The sequence below is a fragment of the Rosa rugosa genome, chromosome 3 (genome assembly GCF_958449725.1).
Source record: "Rosa rugosa chromosome 3, drRosRugo1.1, whole genome shotgun sequence".
In the NCBI taxonomy this organism is placed as follows: Eukaryota; Viridiplantae; Streptophyta; class Magnoliopsida; order Rosales; family Rosaceae; genus Rosa; species Rosa rugosa.
Window position 1 is genome coordinate 3587831 of NC_084822.1, and position 18421 is coordinate 3606251.

Genomic DNA, 18421 nt, shown 5'->3' on the forward strand with positions numbered 1-18421 from the left:
AGTGGTGCAACACGTGTACTTTTTTTTAAGTTTTTTTTTTTTTTTTTAACTTAAGCATCTGATAAAGGTACTCTTCTTCTCCTTATCAGTTCCACTTCTACGATGTAGTTCCACAATCCAATTAAACCATCAATTGAAGAACCGATCAATTAAAGCAAAGCAAACCAAAAAATGCTCTAGGCCTTCGTATCTCTCAAGCAACACTAAAACTGCCTTCATCGGTGAGGGTGTAGAAAGATAGGTATCTGCCTTCTTCGGTAACAAGGAGGAGCTCTCCGCCTTCACCGGCAGTGGGTCATCGGGGAGGTCCACATATATTGAAGGATCGACGCAAAAGAGGCATGGCTTCTAAGAGCATCTCCAATGGAGTATTCAAATGAAGTGTGTCAAAATTGAATTTGAAGGATGACTTCACTACGCCATTAGTAGCTTCAGACGACAGTTTTGGACTGTCATCTGATGACCTTGTCTGCTGTTGTGAAAGCCTGTGCCGTCTGGTAGGAGAATAAGACAATAGCAGAAAACTGTCGTCTGATTTGCTTTCAAACGAGAGCAGGCATGTACAAGTCTATTGTCTGAACACCAGAAAAAACAACAGAACCAGATGCCAAGCTTGTTGTCAACAGCAAAGTAAGTCGACAGTAGCCTAACGGAAAACAACTTGTGAAGATAAGTCAGACAACAGAAAATTGAGAAAACCATTGTCTGTTTATATTTAATACAATAGAAGAGGTTACTTTGTTGTTGTGTGTTTTCTAATTAGGCAATTAAATACATTTGAAAGATATTGTAAGTAGGTGGTTCATACAACAGTTTTTGCATTCCACTTCTTAATGTTCAATTGTTAGACAATAGGTTTTAGTTGGAATTGAATTGTCTGAGACAGAATCATAACACATCCAAATTAAAACACATCCATTGATTCCAAAAAAAAATTATTCCATCAATAGTATGTTCATCCCAACATTAACACATACTAATTAACCCTGCCTATAATACCTAAACATAAAGGCCAAAAGTACAAAAATCATCTAAGCATAGCAGCATTAGTATCTTTATTAGAACCCTCCTGTTGTAGCTTGGTCTCCTCATGCTCTACATAGAGGAGCATACACTAGTTTTGAGCAGCACTGCCAATACTTCCCAGTAGTTGCAATCATAAAGTCATGAAGTACCACTGCATTTCAAAGTGAAGCCCAGATAGCCAAGCTAGTAAGACCTGCAAATTCATGCATATTAGTTTCAATTAAAGAAGTAATCTCTTCATGCATAATACTAAAAGTAATCACTTTAACTTGTAACTACTATACATTTCATACACTCATCACAGTAAGGATTGATGATGGCCAGACATCTGATGAAGCCAGAAGCAAAACTTCATATTTTTGTCTTTTTTTTTTTTTTGTCGGTAGCATCATATACTAGAAGAACTATATGAGTGTACTATCGATTTAAAATATTGAACCCCATAACTAATTCCAATTAGCTTTACACAAATCAGTTCAATAATATCACTTGCAGATTGATTACAGATCAAACCTCCTCTTTTTGAGAGTGAAAATTCATGGTTTCCTCAGCTTCCTTCAATATGGGATTAATGACCAAGCTGCATGCATGCATTTTTCCCAAGTAGAAGAATTTCAATCCATGTGCATTTTCTGAACACAAAATTAAACCAAATAGATAAGAAGAACTCTTGTTAAGAATGAGATAATACAGCCATTGCTGGCAGCAAACCTCCTACCCGCTATGGTTGCTAGCTTTGCTACTCTTCAAGATTCACCGAAAAATCGATTACCCTTCTCCTGATCTACCTCACAGCCCCCTGCAAAACACAATTGGATCATATACCACTCACCAACCAATCAAAAATTTACAAAAACTCAAGCATTGACCAAACAAAGCTACTCAACCACAATCCAATTCTCTTCATTCAACCCAATTCGCACAACACTCGTTACTTCCTCACTCTCATTCCATTTGGGTACACAGATCAACCACAATTCCCTCAATTCATACCAAGATCGAATCAAAGTCCCAAGATTTTTCACTGGGTAGTCAAATTTTCACCAAAACCAAACAAAAATGTTGACCCCAGATTTTGGCACAACTCACAGAATCAAATCAAATCCGAATTGGGTATCTGAATTTTCACCAATGCACATGCAAACAGAGATAGGGATAGAGAGAAGGGTGTGCTGACCTGGAGAAAGTGAGAGATGTGGAAGGTGTTTAGTGCATCATAAATGGTTTCGTAAACCAAAAGCAAGAATCAAAGAGAGAGAGAGCCAACTGTGACAGCACTAAACAGCTATACTGAAGAAGCTGATGAGAAAAAGCACCACTGTCTGAGATTGTTGATGGGATCGAAATCGGGGAACACAGGCCATGGTGTCGCCGCTTTCTCAGCGTGTGCTCGATGAAGAGCTGTTGTTCGGCGACGGTGGGCTGGGGTTTGTTCTTCAACCCCCGCGGTACGGTTTGGTGGTGGTGGTGACGAACGCCAACAGCCAGAGGCTGGCGTTGGAGTTGCAACGATGGAGGCGGGATGTGAAGTGAGGCTCGAGCTGAGGAAGAGTGAGAGAGGGAGAAAAAAATTAGGAAGGCTGCGAGGGTTTTTCCCTTTAAATTGGGCAACTCATTAATTCAACTAGAGCAGCAGTAGTCAAAATGGAGGGAATCAAAAAATTGAATTTTGGCCGAGTGCGGGAAGTCAATTAGGGCAGCAGCATTTATCAAGTCATAAAACTTAGACAACAGAAACACACAGCCATTGTTTGAAGAAGAGTTGCACAACGGACATAGAAAAGTTGTTGTCTGAATATATAGTCTGATAACATCAAATACTAACATTATATGAATAATAATCGCACAATAGAGCTGAGTGACAAACACAAAAAAACTATTGTCTGAAGATATAGTTAGACAACATCAAATACTAACATTATCTGAATAATAATCGCACAACTGACACAAAAAAACTATTGTCTGAATTAAGTTACTCAGACAACATCAAAATGCCACCATTGTCTGAATAATAATTGCACAACAGAGAAGTAATAACTGTTGTGTGATTAAAAACAATCAGACAACATTTTTTCTCAGCCATTGTGTTAATCAGCCTTTTACAACATCAATGTAATAACTGTTGTCTGAATTGATTGATTCAGACAACATCAAAAAAATAATCATGGTCTGATTTATAATTGCACAACAGCAATGTAACAACTGTTGTCTGATTCAGAAATTGGGACGACATAATAATTCTTGTTGTTGTCCCAAAGTATCAGACGATAGTTAAAATTTTTGCAGTTGTCTGAAACATGTTGTCTGATGCCATTATTGACGTAGTGCTCGGCAATGTTATTTTTGTTCAACTTCTTCTCCAATAGATATGTCAAATAATATTAATATTTTATTTCTTTTAAAAATTATTTTATCTAAAAATAATTAACTTTTAATCTCTTTCTGACTTTTTAATCTCTTTCTTCTCTCCTACTTCTTCTCCTTCTGGTTCTTCATCTCCTTCACCACTTCTCCTTCTTATTCCTTATTTATCCTCTTCTTCTGGGTTTTGTTTTTGTTTTTTTTTTGACGAGAAACATCAGATGCCCAGAAAGATTAGTGCTTTTGGGTCTTGGCCGGCTGTGATCGGTGAATTTGTGAGTGGTGATCGGTGGGTCTTGGCCGGCGGTGAAACACGCCCATTGGACGGCGGTGAGGGCTGGAGTCGATTGGGGAGATGACGGTGGACAAGAGGTGCAGCGGTGAGGTCATAGATGAAGAAGAAGGAGCTGTGCGAGAAGAGATGGGAAAGAGAGAGAAGAGATCTGGGTAGGAATCTGAAAGTTTGGGTAGTGTTTGGACTCAAAATGAGCATTTTGGTTTGACAAAGCGTGTCTTGGAGAAATTGAGCCAATATCAGTGGCTCACATATATATTTTCGATAAGTTCAAAAATATATTATTAAGAGGCTAAATAAGGCCTATCAAACATGGAAATGAAAAGTCAACTTTAGCACATTTTCCTACTTCGGCTAGGAGAAACCGAGCTAAACAAGGAAGGAGGGGCGGCAGACTAATCAAATGAAATCCAAATGAGCTAAAACTTTCCAGATTAATTCTAGACATCCCAAGGATCATTTCTTATGAAGAGTTCCAGAGCTAGATATGAGTGGAAAGCCTTCAAACAATCAGCCCAATCTTCTGCAAGAGCAAAACTGGAAAGCTGGACCTGTAAGAGGTCCAGCAGCGTTTCTGGCCCAACCATTATACCAAAAGCCCTGAAATTTTAACAGGATGATCTACACTCATAGTGGAACATTTCGTATGAAGAAGTCATGGTCAAAATCTGAATGCTTGGTGGAGATATAGCTGCAGCAAAATTGGTGCAGTAAGTGCTTAAACCTAACATTCCATTAGTGTTTAAGTGCTTGAACCTAACAATTCCATAAACTCATAAGTGCTCCATAAACTCATAAGTGCTCCATCATGATCCCATTGAGTGCTCCATTATGATTTGTTTAAATGCCAAATAGTGTTGCTTGGAAGCCTATATATAGAGGCAAAAACAACAACAAATGAAGAAGACCAATTCATACATCAAAACATCTCTAAGATGATCTAAGTTCTCTCTAGAGCAAACCTCTCTAAGAGCAACTCCTCTCTTTCTCCTTCTCTTATCGGTGATCACACTCTAAGTCCTAGTCTCCTTTGGAGCCGACTATTAGTGCCACCAAACCCTCTGTCAACGTACTTCGGTCCTAGTCTCCTTGGGAGCCGATTGTAGTACCACGACCAAAAAACAACACAATTCAACAACATCTCTAAGATGATCTAAGTTCTCTCTAGAGCAACCTCTCTAAGAGCAACTCCTCTCCTTCTCTTTCTCTTATCGGTGATCACACTCCTAGTCCTAGTATTCTCAGAAGCCGACTTTCAGTGCCACCAAACCCTCTGTCAAAGTGCTTTGGTCCTAGTCTCCTCAGGAGCCGACTATAGTACCGCGACCACAACGGTTACGGAACCAGCCAAGCAAGGGTAACGCCCTAGCAACCCAGCCAAGCTAAAGTCACGCTTTAGCAAGTTCTCTCTACTTCCCAGTGGTTCTCGCTCTGCTCGATCTACAACATCGAGTATCGATTGTGATTTTCAAGAAGCTCAGCAAAAGTCATCGCCACGAGGCATAAAGAATCCCACGACGAGGTTGGTGCTCTCCTCGTCTACAATCGCTTGATAGAAGTCAGGTCAAGGGACACCCCCGACGACCGCACCCGAACGGTGCTGGCACGCCCGCGCAGAAAAGAGACTGTTGACCAGCTCAAGAAAAACTGGAGCCAAACAGGTAGGAAGAGAGAGAGAGAGAGAGAGAGAGAGAGAGAGAGAGAGAGAGAGAGAGAGAGAGAGAGAGAGAGAGAAGAGAAGAGAAGAGAAGGAAAGAGGGAGAAGGAGAGAGAAATAATAAAATAATAAAAGACAGATGAGTTTGGTGCTGTCAAATTTGACAGCCCAAGTGAAGAGGTCATTTCCACATTAGATTTGGCATATGGGTTGGAGTGATTTCATATGTCTTTTATTACCGTTAAAAACCTCCACGTGGATTTGACTACTCCATTGGAGATAGTCTAAGAAATTGAAGAATTGGAAGTGGTCGACGGGGAAGAAAGGAACACAATCAGATGTTTAGAAAAGAGAAGAAAAACAAAATAGACACATGTTGAACGGTTGGAAAGACATGATAGGGTTGGTTAGGAATTGCTGACCATATATGGTCAGTTAAGTATTATCCCTCCAAGAAAATGAGGGCCGAACAAATTTCTAATACATTTTACATTTTCCGACGTCTTCCAATCCTAGAAATCAAATTTTCCACCTGGCTTGGAATTTGATCAGTTTATGTGATGAGCAATGAATATGATTCACCTTGATTTCTTTTACTGTATTGATTGTACATTGCTTGATCTCAGGATGTTTGATTATATTAATTGTACATTGCTTGATTTTAAGATGTTAAGGTTTAATTGCAAATCTCTAGGATCTAAACTGATCAGCAATCCTTTATTGTATTTATTGTAATAGCTAATCTCCAGGATCGAAACTGATCAGTAATCTTGTATATAAGATTGAAATACATCAATGAGAAAGTGTGAAAAACACTTTATTCAAATATGCTTTATGGTATCAGAGGGCTCTATCTAAACGACAACCTCTTTCCTTATCTCTTTCTTGTTTCTTCCCCTCCCAGGGCTACCCCGGCCCCACCAACACCACCACCACCACCACATCAAACTCTCTCAAGATCAAACTAGACTGAAACAACTATTCCTTATGGTTTGCGCAGATAACTCCTCTCCTAAAAAGCCGAAATCTCATGGGTTTTGTTGACGGAACAAAGCCTTGTCCTCCACACTTTCTTTGGAATGAGGCTGGTGAGCTAACTGACACCGTGAACTCAGCATATGAGGAATGGATAGCTACTGATCAAATGATCCTAGGATGGATCAATGGCTCCCTCACACCTTCTGTCCTGGCCACCGTTTCTCGGTCCATTGATTCACACACCACCTGGACCTCTCTTGCATGGCGATATGCTTCCCAGAATCACAACTGTATTCTCCAGCTTTGTGGCAACCTCCTCCATACTACTAGAGGTGATCTTTCCATCTCTGATTGCTTGGATAAAGTTAATCAGATTGCTGGCACACTTGCTTTATTTGGGCACCCGGTTGATGACTCCGACTTGATTTCTATCATTATGAACAATGTTGGCCCTCTCTATGAGAACACTATTAGCTCTGCCCAAGCTCGTGACATACCAATTACTTATGTTGCTCTTGAAGCATTGCTTTTGGGAGCTGAAAGTCGCCTGAAAAATTAGGCTCTTGTTGGTCTGGAGTCAAATCCCACTGCACTTCTAACTCACAAACATCAGATTGGTGGCTCTCGTGGACGTGGCACATGCTTTGGATCTCAAAGAGGCTGCCGAAACACCTATGGTCGTGGATACTTTTCTGGTCCCTCCTGTGATAACCCGTATTTTAATTATCATTTTAGTGATTATTCATTAGTCACTTCCCAAGTCAGGGTGTGACACCTCCACCTATAGCCGTGGTTCCAGCTCTCGGTTTCCATATCGTGGTAGTTCTATTCTTAGTTAGGCTCTATCTACTCGACCTCCTTCTACGTATGACTCTCGTGGCCCATGCCAAATCTGCAAATGCAATGGTCATACGACAATTGATTGCTTCCATAGACTCAACATGGCTTATAAAGGTCGAACACCAAGCACCCATTTGTCTGCCATGGCTGCTGCCACAACTTCTTGCCATGATCCCTCTGCTTGGCTTCTTGACACCGGCTCCAACACCCACATCACCAATGATCCTCATACATTAACCGATCCTAGAGAATACCATGGTTCCAACATAATTGGCGGCGTTGTCTCAGGTCAAGGTTTGCATATTTCAAAAATTGGAAATACATCCCTACCTTCTTCCCACTCTCCTATCACTCTTTATGATATTCTTTATTGCCCACACATGCTTCTGCCAATATCTTATCTGCTCATAAATTACTTTTTGATAACTCCTGCTATATTCTAATGTTTCCCAATGCTTTTTATGTCAAGGATCTGAGCTCAGGGAGGACGCTTTTGGAGGGTCGGAGTAATAATGGATTTTATCCCGTCAATAATGGTCCATCATCATCCAATAAATCGAGTCTTCTTCATACTTTCTCAGCAAATAAAGTTGCTGCGGATGTGTGGCACTCTCGCTTAGGGCATCCATCGACACAAATTCTTTGTCGTCTTGCATCTAGGATTTCTTTGTTAGACACTCATCATTCATGACACTGTCATATTCGTGTCCATTAGGCAAGTCCACTAAATTTCTCTTTAATTTGTCTGAGTCTGTTACTACATTTCCTTTTGAATTAATTCACAGTGATGTATGGACCTCTCCCACTCTATCAATTCAAGGTTTCAAATATTATGTTGTGTTTGGAGATGATTTTACATGATATGCGTGGTTGTTTCCCATGAAAACCAAATCTGAAGTACTTACCACCTTTGGCGCATTTTTCACCTACATTGAAAATCAATTCTCCACAAAAATAAAAACTATCCAAACAGACGCTGGAGGTGAATACACTAGTCATGCCTTTAAATAATTTTTTCTTCAAAAAGTCATTCATCATAGACTCTCTTATCCACACCATCCTGACCAGAATGGTTTAGCAGAACGTAAATATCACCATCTTGTCGAAACAGCATTAACTCTTCTTGCTCATTCTTCGGTCCCTAAATCTTATTGGGTTGAAGCCATCAACACTGCTCTCTATTTGGTTAATCGTTTACCAACACGTGTCTTAAACTTCTCCTCTCCTTATGAGAAATTATTTCACTGCACTCCCAATTATTCTTTTCTTCGTATTTTTGGTTGTGCTTGCTTTCCTTACATATGTCCCTACACAAAAGACAAGTTGGATTTCCGTTCCACGAAATGTGTTTTCCTTGATTATTTTCTCAATCACAAAGTTTACCGTTATTTAAATTTGTCTAGTAGTAGAATTTATCTTTCACGTTCATGTTCTTTTTGACGAGTCCAGTTTTCCATTCCAAAAATCCATTGCTGCTCCCCCTGCAGAGGCTAGTCAGCTACTCCCCAACATAATTTAATCTCTCTAACAATCACCACTACTAATTCCAATCCACCAGCCCAACACCCAAGCCCATCTCCTTCACCACTTCAAAACACGCAGTCGATCTCTCAACCCAAACACCGATACGGCCATTTCGTCATCTTCACAACCCTTGCTGCCGTCGGGTCCCTCACCAAATGGCCAGCCCGCCAACTCCCAACCCCATTCTTCCTTGACTCACCAAATTGAACCTAGTTGTTACAGTCAGGCAGTCAAGCAAAAGCAATGGCGCTCAGCAATGAGCGTTGAATTTAATGCTCTCATTCAACCTGGTACTTGGCAGCTAGTTCCCTATTCACCTTCAATGAATGTTCTTCCCAACAAATGGGTTTATCGCATTAAGAGGAAGCCTGATGGTTCGGTGGAGCGGTACAAAGCTCACCACTATACTTTTATTCATTCTTGATCTTTTTTTGTTACTGGCACGAATGACATGAACATCCATTGATCAAAAACTGCTATATTTGAAGTCGATCCGATCCCAACTTCAAATTCCCACGAAACCCAGGTTAAGCTCCAGCTGATTTCTATCTCATTTTTGTTCTTGTTTTTACAATTTTAATTTGCTTACATATGTTGCTCTGTTTTTCTTTTTTTGTTGTCTTTTTTTTGGGTTAGTATTTTTGCAGCTGTGCCCCTGATTTATTCTAAAAGAGGCATCACTCCCTAATTGATCATGGATTTATATGCCGAATTTTTTATGAAAGTATGGAACATACAGTATACTTGGCACTCATTAGTTTTAATCACATTTTTTGGTCAAATAGGATGTATGGAGATCTGTTATGGAAGAGTATATGCATTTGCTGCTGCTGCTAATGTTAAACTGTCAATCGCTCTGTCGAGGGGTTTCAGCCAAAAATAAGAAAAAGAAGAATCTGTTTAACTGTCTTTCAATGAATCATTCTGACACCAATCGTTCTCTCAATAATATTTCTTTCTAGTTTATTACAAGGAGCAAGTGTTTTGTGTGTCTGTGTATTTAGATACCCGAACAACAGAGAGCAAATGAATAAAAATCGACCACAGAAACCAAAACCAGCCAATTTTTTGTTGCTTCATAGCCAATTACACAACTCTTGTTACAATGAATATTTATTTATAGTCGATTGACTAGGAAATTTTTAATCTTTTCTACGTTTTATGCAGTAGGGAAGAGAAACCAGAAAACACAAATGCATGTTTTCCATGATAGTTTATTCCAAGCCTTGAAATAACAAGTGTTGAAAGCTTCTTGGGTTACTCATATCTGTAGTACTTGGACACTTACTCTTCTATAAGTAGAATAAGTAGGTTTCATTGGAAATGAGCATACAAAGAATCTCTACATCTCCCCCCCCTCCCCCCCTTCAACTCAGTGGAAATATGATGTTTTTCTGAGCTTTGGAGGCGATGACACTCGCTAGGCTTTTACAGACCACTTATACACTGCATTGGAACATCAAGGAATCATAACTTTCAAGGACGATCCTGAACTTCAAAAAGGGGAAGCTATTTCTCCAGCACTTTTTGCTGCAATTGAAGAATCGAGATTTGCTCTCATTGTTCTCTCACAAAATTATGCATCGTCAACATGGTGCTTGGATGAACTTGTGAGGATTCTTGAATGCATGAAAGCAAGAAAAACTGTGCTGCCAATTTTCTATGATGTTGATCCCTCTGATGTACGAAAGCAAACAGGGAGTTTTAGAGAAGCCTTTGCTAATCATGAAGAAAGGTTTAGGGATGACAAAGAGAAAGTGCGAAGGTGGAGATATGCTTTAACTGAAGTGGCAAGTTTCTCAGGGTGGAATTCAAAGCAATGGTATGCATATACTCTTTTTTTTTTCTCTTTCCATTGCTTTACAACAGTTAATTTTGCTCTAGCTCTTCATTGTGTTATTCACAAATAATATAGGCAGCTAATAAATTGAGCGTCTGATGCTTTTTAAATGACATTACAAGAATATAAAAGAAATCGAGTGCAATGCAGAGACATTTTCATAAACTAAATCTTCATGTCAATAACCTGATGAGTTTAATCTATTGTGTTGTAGGTATGAATCAAACCTCATTAGAGATATTGTTGAAGTTATATGGAGAAGATTGCGACAGTAGGTTGTTCAGTTATGCAGAAAGTCTAGTTGGAATTTACTCAAGATTGCAGCCAGTTAATTTGCTTTTAGGTGTAGGGGCGGATGACGTCCGCTTCATTGGGATATGGGGAATGGGGCGGGATTGGTAGGACAACTATGGTAAGAGTGGTGTATGTGAGAATATCTCGTGAATTTGAATTTAGTTTCCTTCTTTCTGATGTTAGAAACTCCCGCCTTTGGTTCGGTGGTCCATTAATTGCGAATTTAGGGCCAATGGAAAATCCTTGCATTCCTTTAATATAGACTAGCAACAGTGCCCACGCTTTGCTGCGGGATGAAAATCATAACCATAATGTCTTTTCTTACTCTCAAACTTAGAAGAATGATCTAATCATAGTAGCGTTAAATCAAATTTTCTAGAGATTTGCTACCATTACTGCACAAACTTCTTTGGTTGTTTGATGGCTTAGATCTGATTTGATCTAAAGTCTCTTGATCTACCATGCGTTTGTTGAAGCTTGATGTATCACCATGTTTTGCTTGATTAATACCATGGTTTTGCACTATTTAAGGAATATATTCAAGAGAGAAATCATTTCGACCAGTAGACTTTCTTGTACTCCAGTGGATGGGTCAACAACCTGTTATTGACAATATTGATATCAGTGATTTGAAAACACAGGACAATTGTGACTAATAGATTCAAAATAAAAGGGGAAAGAAAGAAAAATGGAGCTATTAGGAAAAGTAAGACTACCACACTCTGCAAAAGGTGTTTATAACTGTTCTGAACTCTTCTGACTGTACCTTCTCAACATTGACCTCTTCACCATCACTTTCCTTTTTACTAATTAATCCCTCCAAACCCTCTCTTCCCCTCTTGTTTTCAACCCATGAAATCCTGAGTCAAAAAACTTGAAGACAGAACAAATTCAAACCCTCAATGAAGCTCTAAGCTCTCAATTATTTGGCATAAACCCAATTTTCAAACTTTTTCTTACCAAAACACATTGTGAAGTATTCTGACAATCAATCCACTCACACAGCAATCAAACCCAAAACAGACCAATTGAATAAAAACCTAACAAACTGTTTCCACAACCAAATGAAAATCAAACTTGGGAAGTTTTGCTCACCTGGGTTTTGGCCAAACCCTAGAAATCTACAGCCTCATGGGGATTTCCACTTTCCCAACTCCTTCCCACTTGAGGAGGCAACAAATACTACAAACAAAACAAAACGAAATTGAAGCTTTAAACAATTAATCTAAAGTGAAAAACGAATCACCTAAAAACAGAGGAAAAGGGCAAAAATTTGCCCCGGGTTTTGCGTCTACTACCAGGAAGAAGAGACGTCACTTCTTGCTCAAGAAACCAAGAGATTTACATAACTTGAAAATCTAGACAGAAATTGAACACAGCAGCACACAAAATGACCCACAAAACCAAAGTTGTTCATAATTTACCTCTCCATTCATTTTATATGCAAGTAAAACCTCATCTGAATTTGTTGCTTGAATTAATGAAACTGATCAACAGGTTTTGAATCCATTGATGCAAGTGTGGGTCAATGAGCTTTGGGAGAGAGATAGATTCTTGTCATCCTTACGGGCTTCCATTTCTTTAAAATTCAAAAAGTACACCCTCTCTTCTATTGTTCAAAGTAACAGATATCTGACCTTAAAAAATGCATATCAGTCTCTCTTAATTGCAAAGAAAAACTCAGAAACTGGATGAGGTATATGTAGCAAAATAGTAAACATATAATGTAAGACTTAAATTTCTGCACATGAAAGCATTTACCTCACTACCATTGATAATGAAATACCCACCTTGGTCATAAAGACACTCCCATTGTCCGTCAAGTATTTCTGCGACGATGACTCGAATGGAGCATAACTGAGACCTGATACCAATGCACCTCCATTGTTTCTGGGTATTGCATTAATATGAAGTATAAGGAAATAAATTTGAAATAAAAAGTTGAACTTTCTTTCATGAATGTCTTAGTGATTTGCGGCTTTACTGATTTGTAGTATAAGGAACCAAAGCTTGATAATCAGATATTCTCTCTCCCTGTCTTTGACTACCTTGATCCTCTACATCATCATCTCGTAAAAGTCTCATCATCTTTGTTCTTCCAGTTTTTGTTGCCATTACTGTATTCAAAATGAAAAACAAAATGAGATATAAGTTACAGAACTAAGTAAGAAGGTTGCTATCTTATGCATCAGAATGGCTTGTTCGTTTCTTGAAACAGAATGAATTTTATTATCAGCCCTTAAAAATGTTGATGTAAATAAGTACTATCAAAGCTATAAATGATAAAAATTAATAAAATGCTTCCAGTTTAATTCATATTTAGTGTCTTATTTACAAAATCACAGATACCACTAACTAATCCGTCATAGGGTATTAGGGTACCTGGAGTTCAGATTATACAAATCCGTCGGCATGTACCCTTCAGGCGACACAGAATCTGTAGGGGGTGGTAACCAATTCACAGTGAAACCTAGTGAAGACAATTCAGCAGCTTTATCTTTGAGCTCCATGTACCATCTTCCAGATTTATGAGATTCCCAATTAAAACCTTGGCACAATATTTCAAATCCCGTGCCTGTCCCTGAGGTTATTTTCAGAGGGTGGTAATTCTTCAGATTCTGAAATAGCTTCCTCAGTAAATGTGGGAACAGTGCTTCTGAAGATACTATAGGCTTCAGCAGCCAATTTTTCTATTTCTTGAAGAATGCTTTCTTGTGCTTCGTTGGATTTTGTCTTTCGACTCTTCACAGAGGAAATGCCACTCACCAGGGTCCTTATTTCATTTATTATTCCATTGGCATATTCAGTAAAACAACTTTCATCTATTTCTTCTGCACTTCCCTCATCTACATCAGCACCTTCAGATTGATCCTCCTTTGCTGCAGCAGGTGAGTTATTTGCGCTTGAAAGGGGGATGTAGAAGTCATTGCCCTTACATTTCAACCATGTACTTTCACTTAGCTTGAAAACAAAAAGAAATCCTGCAGTTCCTTCTTCTCAAGTAAACAATGCCCAACGTCCATTTGCTCCCTCCTTTTGCTATAGACAGGAACCAAGAAAATAATTTATTAGCTTTGTAAAAAATCTCTTTAAGTAGCCACAATTAACATGTTTTTCAGCTTTTTCTAGACAGCTTCTAATAAAGATGAAAGTAAATGAAGGCTTTCATTAAAGAAATTGTTCCGAGCATGAGGATTCATATAGCCAATACTCAATGCCACTATTCTCTATCACACAATGTATTATAAGTCTTGACACTGAACAAAGTTCTAGCAAAATCCTTACCATGAACCTTTGATCACATGCATGCTCAAAAAAATATTTCCATCCTCTCATTGTCAGATTCCATGACCTTCAGATGACGACGATGAACAATAATCCAAATAGAAACCTTTTTCTTTTTTTGGTAATGAAGTGGAAACCTAAAAAGTGGCACTACCTATGCATGACCAAAGGAGAAAAATATGTACAGAACTCCTTTCCCAGTAATAACTTAATATGTTGTCACGCAGACTTGAGGGAAATTTTCCCTTCCCGAAAAAACAAAAAAAAATTAACCACGGTGTCAGAGCTAGCATATGAGCATATAAAAGAAGTAAACACACACTGTTTATAGGAGAAATAGTGGCCAAGTCCAGCCAGCAAAAAAAAAAAAAAAGAATCAAATAAGGGAGGAGAGGTAATAGCAAAGATGATACGGTTATACAAACCTGCAGTCAAGTTCGCAAAGCCTTATCCTTGAAAACTACTGTTTCTGGCGGATGTGGGGCTGCTGGAATTTCCCATCTTTTAGCATCATCTTTGCAAACTCCCCAGTGAACAACAACAACATGATCAGGTAAATCTGTTTCCAAATATAGAAGATTCTTAGCTGTCTCAGGGCACTTCCTGACAGAAACAGTTACTAAATTCACTACAGCAATTTTTTTTGCGATAGGGAGTTCTTCGTAGAACCCTTCTAGAGACGACGTTTCCTCTTTAGTTCCTCTGGATTCATTACTGCTATTTTTATTTTGGGAGTTTGATGATTCTGCCTTGTAAAATAAGTTGGATAACTTCCCCAAAGCTCCTAGAATGAGAAAGATTTAATGTTTAAACATTGTTGACTAAATAATGACACCAGATTTACATTCCTAAAGACTCTCTAATGGATTCACTAAAATAATTCAATTAATTGAAGACCATAACAAAAAGAATGTTGGAGACAATGTTTCAAAACAGGGTAACACAACCAATATGAACATGTCTACAATTTTGACCAAAGAGGTGTTCTTGAATATGAAGATGTCTATAAACTCGATCAATATTATTGATAAAACATGTTACAACTAAACAATCAGTTCACATATGAATTGAAAAAGCAAGAGAATTACCAAGTTGGTCACCTCTGATGACAAAAGTTGATTCAATGGTTCAAGTATAGCTGATAATACAAACAGTAAATTTATCAGTTAGTCATGTGTAAACTAAATATAAAAAAAGAAAATCAGCAATGAACTCATTTGGCATGTAATAGTAATAAACTGATAAAGAACACTTTTAGACATATAATAAGTGTGGATGCATTATAATGTCGTTTCAAAATAGGGTAACACCTTAGAAAAGTAAATGATTGTCCACAACAAATGTACAGATTTCTTCTGACTTTGATAATTAGAAGGATAAATGATGGTTCTTGCCTTTTCTGGAAATGCTGATTTGCATCAACATCTCTGCACCGATATCAGATCTTGCAGACTATCAAGGTTTTACCCTCGATAAAAGGTGTTTTTTCTTTTCAGATTTTGTTGTTCGCCCAGTGCAGAGAGAGAGAGAGAGAGAGAGAGTGAAGAACGGGGAAGAAGGAGAAGAGAGGGACAGAGAGCTCTTAGTCAAACAAAACAATTCTGTTTGGTTTGTAAGTGAAGTCTGCTTGAAAGTTTTATAAAAATTGAATCTTTCAAGGGATCCAACGCCTTTGTTGATATAACAATAGTAGTTAATTAGCAGTGATTAGTTAAAACCATAATGTTCTTCATCCTATAATCTTCAATTTACACTTTTCCACACCCACAGTAACTTAATAACTATTAGCAAGAAGAACAAAACTAAAAAGTTCATAACTTTTTAAACAATAGCATTAATTTCATCAATTGCGCCTACAAATTACCTTCACCCGTAGATTTTTGGCGTCTGCAGCTCCACCATTTTCCCCAATCAGCCCAACCAACCGCCTAGAACCTCTATCTGCAATCAATCAAATACAAATTCTTCAGAAGAACCAAACTTTCGAATCAAATACTGGACAGCCAAAACGTAATCAAACCAATCAACGCCCACTCTGTCAATTCAACTCAGAAATGGAAGAAACCAATAGGATTAAACAGACCCAGAACGAAAGTTCAGAGTATTTATGCGAATCTGCTCTCAAGCTAAAGCCCCATCAGAACACACACAATTTTCAACTAATCACTTAAAGAAGGTTGTATTTTTCTAAATACCATACCTGTTCCACTTGTATTCAACCCAATCTTCTCGTCACAAACTGGACCAATCAAAACGCAAATCACTGAATACAATACAAAAACGAAGCAAACACCGATTATAACCACTACAAAACTGAAAAACACACATAATGAATTCAAGAAAATCACCTTGAATAAAACACAACCAATACAAAACAGCAAACCTCAATACCTCTCTCTTTCTGCCTGCAACGATGAGGGATCAGATCTCTCTCTCTCTCTCTCTAAATCGTTCTAGCACACTCTCAGTCTGAAGCGCTCTCCCTCTCCCTCTCCCTCTCCCTCTCCCTCTCGATGATTCTGGATTCTCGACAAAAACAAAACACAAAAACCAAACCATTTCGTAGTTGATATATTAAACAACATGAGGGATTTCACATTTTCACCCACATACCGAACAGCTACGTCAATAAAAGCAGGGACAGCTACGTCATTTCCCACCCCGATCTCAACTCACCACCTCAACTCAGTTTTAATACGCGCTCTCCCCAAAAACCCCCCACAGCACTTTTCTGACTCTCCAAAAACACCTCAGCAACTTTGTGATTCAAACCCAAACCCAGGGACAGTTGCGTCATTTCCCAACGCGTATGAACAATTGAAAATAGTAACCCCCAACTCAGCTTTAGTATATGTATAATATAATTTTAGGGAAAGATGGGGTCAACCTGTGTTGGATCACATTTGGTTCGTCTATTTGCTCCGTGATATGTCTGATAGTAGATATCCTGCCACTCATGTAGAGAACGTGAGTGGCAGGATATCTACTATCAGCTTGTATTCTCATTTAAACTTAACTTGGAATTGGAGGGAGGAATCGATGAGGAAAATGTGCAAGTGAAGAAGTGTGGGGTCCGTATGGTATATGAGGAAGATGCGGAGGAGCAATATTGGCATTCATACCAAGCGAGGCCTTCAACACCATGATGATGATGCGGCATCTAGTAGTGCAAGTCAGGCTCATCCAAAAAGAATTAAACAAGCTCCACCTTGACAGTGCAGGACCCAGTGGAAGCCCTTATACTCATGACTAGAAACATGGTTAATGCATTTTTTTTCTTCTTTTTTTTTTTTCTGTGAAAAAAAAAGTGAAAAGAAGAATTCTTGTCTTCGAATGAACACATGTATCTTCTGTCCTCGTAGTTAATTATGCCTACTGGTGGCTCGATGCTGCAGCAATATTTAGTTTGTTATGCCTACTGGTGGCACAGAATTGGTGACTACAATAAATGAAAAATCCAATCATCTTGCTTTTCAAGAAAATGAGGGCTGATCAAATTTCTGAGTACATTGTAAAAGTTGAATTGATTTGTTCTGTGAAAAATGGGATTCGTAGATAAAATTAAGAGAAGCTTGAAAGGCCAATCTCCAATTTTCGATATTGAGTTTCTAGGTAATTGTTCAGTTATTTGGTTCGATCCAATATTCATTTCAGATAAATCCTTTGTGTTCCTGCCTTTGCCTTTCGAGATGCACTCATAAGTCATAACAGAAAGCATCAAATGAGAGTCTATATATATATATAATTGTATATAGAAACACATTGCTTCTCCCATGCTTACCAGCTGTAAATAGAAGTCATATATTTGTGAGTAAGGATACAAGTCATATATGAGTAAGGATAAAAGCTCATAATTGTTTAAGTAAAAGAGATTCGAGAGAGAATTGATGAGAGAATTGTAATCATATTATTGAGAATAGGAGCCCTATATATAGGGATTACAAAGTGTTTGGACCCAAAATAAGCATTTTGGCATGACAAGGCACATCTTGGAGAAATTGAGCCAATGTCAGTGGCTTAAGCTATATATTGTCGACAAGTTCGAAATATATATTTAGATGCTAAATAAAGCCTACTATGGAAGCATGGAAGCATGGAAGTATGGAAACATGAAAAGTCAACTTTAGCACGTTTTCCTACTTCGGCTAGGAGAAACCGAGCTAAACAAGGAAGGAGGGGCGGCAAACTAACCAAATGAAATCGAAATGAGCTAAAACTGTCCAGATTAAATATAGACATCCCAAGGATCATTTCTTATGAAGAGTGCCAGAGATATTTTTGAGTGAAAGGCCTTCAAACAATCAGTCCAATCTTTTGCAGA

The 18421-nt window shown here is 38.4% G+C and overlaps 2 pseudogenes; one reads left to right on the forward strand and one right to left on the reverse strand.

The window, feature by feature from the left end:
- Positions 1–7258: 7258 nt before the first annotated feature.
- Positions 7259–10870, forward strand: LOC133737035 (toll/interleukin-1 receptor-like protein; annotated as a pseudogene).
- LOC133737036 (alpha-amylase 3, chloroplastic-like) overlaps positions 10795–18421 on the reverse strand; it is a 38751-nt pseudogene continuing 31124 nt past the window's right edge.